The following is a 7,887-nucleotide window of genomic DNA, read 5'->3' on the forward strand; positions in this document are numbered from 1 at the left end:
CATACATTTTAAGTCAAGGAACAAAATACGCTGGAACTTGTCGACCAGAATGAGGTGATTCTAATATAACGTCAACTTATTTTTGAAGGTATAGCATAAAAACCACATAAAAACAATGTAAGTAAGATAAGAACAGCACAAATGTCACACAGATAAGTTTTGCTTTTGACAACTTGAGTGTGCGAGACAAAGGACTGGTTCACAATGGAGGCTCTGGGCGCATCACAGTTGGCCGCTCTGTGCGATAATGGCCAACTGTTTAGCGACTGCTCACTTCCGGTCCCACCGGAAATAGCACCAACCCACAGACAACCTTAATTTCCGGACGAGTCCTTTTGCCGCCGTATCAGACCCTAACTGCCTCGCTGCTTCTGGTTATGAATGCGTTATCATATTATTTTCAATATAATTCTGCTTATGAATGTACTTGGAGTATGCGAGGTTGAAGATAACATTTAAAATCTGGGATCAAATTATAAGTATATTTTCTTTTATAGTGTATGTATACTCTGGTTATGTAAAGTAAGAAGCTCCTAAAGTATTGTGGAAGCGTGAAACAGACTTGTGTCATGTTTTTGTGTAGAAAAAAAATATATATCTATCTCATTATATGCAAACATACAGCCTACGGAATACCATAATTATGATACTAAATCGAACATACGACACCATTAATAAATCAATCCATTATTAGCTTCATTTTTGTATAAGATCGTGTTATTCATTCATGGTCCTAAACTATTGCTTACACCAACAGCGTTGCTGTGAAACAACTAGTATTGTAGTCTAGTTGTCTGTTGTCCCGTTGTCTGGTGGCTATAGACGTCACCCGCGGTGGCTGACACCGCATTGTTGTCTAACAGCGGGATGAAATTGTCCCATGCAGTTGTGTTAGCAACGGTATGCTCCCGAGAGGTTGATTTTCTCATTTTGGCTTATCGTGTAATGGTATGTGACGTTATGCAGTGTGTACTATAAATGAAGTAGGCACAAATGGATCCTAATTATGTACACACCGATGCGAGAAACTGAAATTTCGACAAGTTGTAGATGAAAAGTGGTTCAGCCCCTGAGTCGACCCCTTTTGGCTTTGTATACCACTTTTGCAACACCTTGTATGTATATTTTTAAATACGTCAATACTACTTACTTTAGGTACTTATCTAAAATTACTAGTATTAGGTATATACCATACAAACACGCAGAACTGGCCAGGTTCCAGAACCGATCTAGTTGTTTACAATAACGTATATGTTTACATTCTCGCCACACACGAGGGCTCATACCAGATGTTACTCGTATCGCACACGGTCTTGCATCAAACATTACCAATCATTTCAACCACAATCAGTTTAATTTTGTTATTTATTTACAACAGGTTGTTCAGTACAATTCGGGATTAATATAACGGGATAACTCGGTTTTATCTAGCGAAAAGTTAAGCCACAAAACTTATTATAGCAATCCTCCTAGTCCCATCTATCTTTTCCACCCCGTACTTAGGTATTACGCTCTCAGCTCAATCACCTAGCTACACAACAATTCAATTAGCGTTCATATCAACATTGAGAGCCACAAGTTACCTCGTCACAAAGAAGAATAGTACTTATTTGTCATAATCCTCTGAGAGGCAGGTGGCCAACACAACCGGCTAAAAGCCGTTCCATGTATCGGACCTCGCATTATGAGCCGAGAGCGACCGACCACGAGGCACGCTCCGCACTTTCCCACACTCTTTACCCTTTATACAACCAATATTCAACCTTACAACGTGAGCAGAAGAGATAGTGCAGTTGCAAAGTAAAGCTGGATACCTCAAACAGCATTTATCATAGAGAAGTTTACACGTGACCGGCATTAGGGTATAATTAAGTAGAGATACAGCAGTTTTAAGTCTCCCACCTCTTAAGTTCCTGTTTAAGTTTCGGTTGGACGGTTTGCTTTTACGGAACACTGAAAGACCATTTAAGTTCATTGCTATTTCAGGCAGCCAATTTATATTATTTAGACTCTTTCCCATTGTGAAGTAGATTAGAAAGGTATTTGTTAAAAAAACCAACTCAAATGTAAAAAATATATTTTATAAAGTTGTTACAAAGTTTAGTAAAGTAGAAGTAGTACTCGTAAAATAGGTCTTACAATACTATAAAGCCATACATTGTAGGTACCAAAATAAAAAAAACTAGATTTCTTTTTTTAAGCCCATTACATCCGTGTTTGCCCCTTACCGGCTGTACAAGATGTGCAATCTAGCGCATAGAGGACGCCTATACAGCGTCGAGTGGCACAGAGGTTGCACACAAAGAGGCTTTTATCACGAGTTGGCGCGAAGTGCCGCCGGGCAAAGAGCCGCAAACAAAATCCGTCTACGTACAGGCGGGACTACAAATGCGTAAATCTTTAGAGTGCTTAGCATTCTTATTTCGTGAACAGTAAGAGTAATTTTTCAACTGCAAGTTGCGTGTAAATTGGCGTGCACTGTACCTCCATGTGGGTTGTCTATAGCAGCTGGACTCCGTGTTAGCAAGTTTTAGACGAACGATAAGGCATTTCTTTGTAATGTTGTTTGTTGGGCTTTTTAAGTACTATTAGTGGAATTATTTCCAGAATATGTTGATTTATTATGATGAATAGTTAATAATTGTGAATTAATAATATCCACTACACTAGCTACCTGAAGTATGACTTAGAGCTTTCGATAGCAACTACAGCCTGATGTTGGGTCCTCGTGTGGAATTATTTTAATATGAGATAGCTTTTTAGAGAATTGGACTGCTAGGTGGCAGGCTCATGGCGATTACATAGCTACTATAGTAGCTATGTAAGTGGTCATTGGTATACTTACCTTAATTATTTCTAACACCAATACTTAGTCAAATTCTGCTATTATCATTTGAGATATTCGCAGTCACGAACGCAAACTTCGCTTCCTCGATGAGAGGTTTAAATAAGATGTTAAATTAAAATAATAAATTCAAATAATCCCTTTTCTTAAACTTTACATAGAGTTGTTCAATAAATAAAAAACAGCTTCTTTATTTTCAAATACTTATATTTTATAATTAAGTTAAGCTAATACAACTCGTAAATATTAAGTTTTAAAAAAAATATCGTTTCAAGAACATACCTCCTGTATTTATACTCGTACACAGAACACAGAACCAAGTTAAACTCTTCAAACGGGGAACCTTCTAAAACGATGATAGTGCTACTTGCAGAGAGAACTCGAGAAGCAGCCAATATAAGTTTACGGCGGGCCTTATTACGTCCTTCAGAAGTACAAGTGGCTGCGATGTATGAGCACAGAGTAGCTAACTTATCGTATTTACTTCAAGCTGAGTTTGATTAGAGCTATGGGTTCGTAAAATGGAATTCAAAATTTCGACTTAATTCTTTTAATAAGCCTTATATATGACCAATTCTCATGATCATTCTATGATCTAAAGAACGCCATCAAATCTAACTACTCCTTAAACATTGTTAAATTAACTTTATAGGTACTTACTAAGTTTGTTCTTTTAGTGGTTACGTTATTCATAAGTATTACAGCATTTAAAAATGATTATTTAATTATAAATTATAAGTAAGTGTCATTAAATAAGCAATAAACGTGTATAATATAAATCAAACTTGGCTCGCCGACGGTTCAACTAATTTCATGAAAATATTGACGCAGACTTCAGCATTTCGTTGTCACAACAACAGTCAGAGCTCAAAGGCAGTTGAACACTATATCTAGATCCTAGTCCAAGTTTTGGTCTAGACTGCAGAAATTGCTCTTTGCTATTTACTTGAAGGTAGGTAGATATTACTAGGTGCAGCTACGGAATTCGTTCAAAAGTTTGACAAGTCTGGCCCGGACGCAACGACTAGTTACAGAAATTGGTCGATTGAAACGGTTAAAGTCAAAGAAAAACGAGAATACTGAACTGTTACAAATTTCATCAGAACATACAACTTGGGTACAGTGAAGTAAGCTTTCCGGCGTAAATCCTAGTCTCTGCATAATACGTGCTTACAAATTTCCAAAGCCATAGGTACTTACCTGCTAACTTTTGCTTACTACGTAAAAGTACAAAATATGCAGCGAGCCAGACTGCTCGCACTAAGTTCGTACAAGTTTTCAACTGCATTGAAAGAACCTCTGAAGTTGGCGACAAGCGAGACCTTGCAGAATTTACTGGACGCGACCTAACTTCATAACGTACGGGCCGAAGTTAGCTTCAAATTAACTGAAGGCTTGAACTTGTGGAATCATAATCAATCGTCTATGAAGTGAGGTTCGCGGATGGGCGCATTTGTTTGGGAAGTTCCGCGTATAATAAATAGTTGCAGGAAGGAACTTAACACTTAGGTCGACCTTAAATCTATTGCTACCTTGTTTTGACTGTATACAGGCAGAAAGAGTCAGAATTATGTAAGATCGTCCTTAGTTTCGACAAGGTTTCTTTGTGCAACCGCGTAATATTCGTAGACAAGATCTTCAACTCGTCATAAATCTATAATATTTATTTTTACTTAATTAATTTATTACTACTTAATTAATTTGTTTGATTTAATTTTAATTTAATTTTCTTTATTTGGAAAACAAACAGCTTATACTATTACATATTATAAATTAACATAAGGTTTACACACAAGCCAATAAAGTTTTCACACCTATTTTTTTACTAAATACTCAGAACATCACTGAACTGCTTAAGATGCACAAAATAAGAAGTTAACAATCAACAATATAATTAGGTACTTATATAATAATTATATAATTAGGTATATTACCCATGTACTTTGATGTTGGATTGTTGCACGAAGACGCCAAAAAACAGAAAATTTTAATTCAAAGTGCATCATATTTAATTATTTACTTATGCACACTTTCAGAATATTTCTTGTATAGGCATTTGATGAAGTAGCGAAATGATTCCGAACATCAATCCACATTGCAAATGAAATCAAAGCGGAGCCGGGCCAGATAGACAATTATCGTGAATAGCTAATTACGACTGCGAACCGGAATTCGGCTTATTCGATTGATTTCGTTGACTAATCAACAAGGGTTGTGTGTTTGTGGGTTCGTCACCAATTAGCGGCCATGTTCAATCGGAGGTATGCCGGCTTGCTCGCAGCTCACAACATACTAACGACCTATTGTTTAAAACTCCATATACGTACGTTCTCTGTCCGTCGGCCTAAACTTGACCACTGTAGGATATTATTATAGAGCTCTACTAATGATCACGATCCTGGTATTTTAACGCTTTTAGAATGAAATACTTGTTGTTATAGTTAAGTAATAAGAATTAAATAATAGGAGACGCTACAGATATTCTCTCAGATGCTAGCATTATTTTAGCAATATTATACATATAAATAAATAATTATTTGAATCCGACAAATCATAAGTGACTTGTACACACGGCAACGTCAAATGGTTGGCAGGGCACACTAACGTAGTGTATGTGTGCACACTAACGTTGTCTATGTGTGCATAAACGCAGAAATCGGTTTACACACCAGTAACAAACCACACACACACACACAACAGCACAAACGAGTTTGCGCGTAGGCAAACGCCCGTATACCAGCTGTGACATAAAAATATCAACCGGTAGTGTTAGTTAAATAGTTATAAAATTGAAGTGAAGCAAAATTTCACTGCTGGAGTCTATACATTTCGTAGCTCATTGGTAGGATGTTAGACTTATGAAACATAGGTCGTGGGTTCGAGTCCACTAATGGTTATTTTTATTTTTATTTTACTTAATTCAAATTTTGCGTTATTTAAACGCTGTTGAGTATAAAATTAATTTATTTGAAACTGACAAATGACTACAAGCTGCATAGCTGTCGACTATTTCTCTTCGCCAAAAATATATGATTCGTTCTTCATTTGAGAATTAAAACCATTCTACCCTCATACAATATGAATAAACGAAATTTGTTTTTAGTTTTAGTGACAATTCACCTCTGCGTCTGCATAGTGATTCACTTTGTGATTTGACAATTTAATTAATTACTCTTCGCAGTCACTATGGAAAGTCTTAACTTAAACTAAACCATGTTCAAAAAGGCGGAGATAATTGTATTTATATGAACAAAATAATACAATTAGTGAAATCGCAAGACGTTTAACGGTAAGTAACATAGAATGGCAAACATTTTATTTGACTGTTAGAATATTTGTATTTGTATATGCTAAGTATTTGTTTTTTTTGTTTGCAGAGGAGAACTGTTCAATTATGGGTTCACCGATACGCAGATTCGGGACATGTAGACAGTAGTCGTCTATACGGATGCATCACCACGCCATCGAGAAATCGTAGCTGCACATAGCGCTGATCCGTTCTGCAGCACCCGTTCTACGGCCACAACACATAATCTATCTATCCCTACAATCCGTACGGGTTCACTTGCGTGCTGCTGGGTTGCGGTGTCGGAGGCCGGCGAAGAAAATTGCTCTAACCGATCAGCATCGTCGAAACAGAGTGCGTTTTGCGACTGACTATTTTAAACTTTGATTGGTGCAACAATGTTGTGATATTTAGTGATGAAAAGTCAGACAAGGATGGACGTAAGATATTATGGCGAAAAAGTGGTGAAAATTATAGTTATTGGGGTTAGCTCAGTAATTTTTATTTTTCCATTTGTATAAGATTTTAGTTATTTTGTTAAATACTTATCATTATTTACAATTATGGGTAAGCCAATGTGTTAATGATGTTATTGTTACTGAGGTGAGAATAAGTTATCTTATTTCTAGCTAATTAACATGTTGATTCATATAACTAATGACTTGCCTATTTACTTTAGTAAAACAGCCAGTCCATCCTTGTCTGATGTTTATTATGATTTAAAACTGCAAATTGAAAATTTTCCTTATTAATATAAACTACAACTATGTTTTAAAACGAAAAACAACAAAAACGTAACATCCTTAATGTTTATGTTACGGCAAGAATAAATTTGGTAATTTTAACACTTAATAACTTGTTTCATTTACTTTCTGTGTTGCTTTTATTCGTATATACTACAATACTATTATTAACCATCTTAAAAAATAAATAAAATTTATTAAAAAACAAAAAAGGAATAATGTAAGTCCAGTGGGAATTGAACCAGCATACCGATTCATGTAAGTCTTGCATCATAATAACTGAGCCATTCAATCTATTACAATGCCTTGCAAAATTTTGCTTCATATCATAAAAACAATGAATCATTGTCACTGGCACAACTACATGCTTACAATATCCGTGTGTGGGTTGCCCAGAACTAAATAATTACGTCGACGTCGCCGACACACACATACACTACCTGCGTTAGTGTGCCCTGCCAACCATTTAACGTTGCCGTGTGTACGTTGTTTGTCTCACTTAAAGGTCCATAGGATCACAGAGGGTCACTAACAAAAGGCATAGGCCTCTACAAAGCAAATAGAATCAAATAAAACTAAGTTTAAACAACTTGGCGCAAATGATTTATTAGGCTAAAGTGCCGTATCCTTTCCATTCATTAACCCAAGCTCACATAAGCAAGCTTAGTGAATAAATTCACGTACATTTTGGAACCACATTCATCCATAAAACGCCGACGCGGTGCGGTCTCGTAATGAGAAATGTAATTACTCCGCGAGCAAACATAAGCGCTGTATTGTGAGTAGACCAGCGATGATGTTGCAATCGTCAGGTATAGGAAGTGATTAGGATCGAGAAGAAAATTCTGATTTAATGTTATATATGTGCAGAAGTGGCAACTCCCTAATAGGAGACAAGGATAAAGATAAGGGCGAGACACTACCATCAAGCGCTCGCTATCTGCACACTCATCTCATTGAATGTACACCTGATGTGGCGGGGGCGAGGCCCCGCATGACAACTACCACCTGTG

This window comes from Plutella xylostella, chromosome 17, assembly GCF_932276165.1.
Source record: "Plutella xylostella chromosome 17, ilPluXylo3.1, whole genome shotgun sequence".
NCBI classification, from domain to species: domain Eukaryota; kingdom Metazoa; phylum Arthropoda; class Insecta; order Lepidoptera; family Plutellidae; genus Plutella; species Plutella xylostella.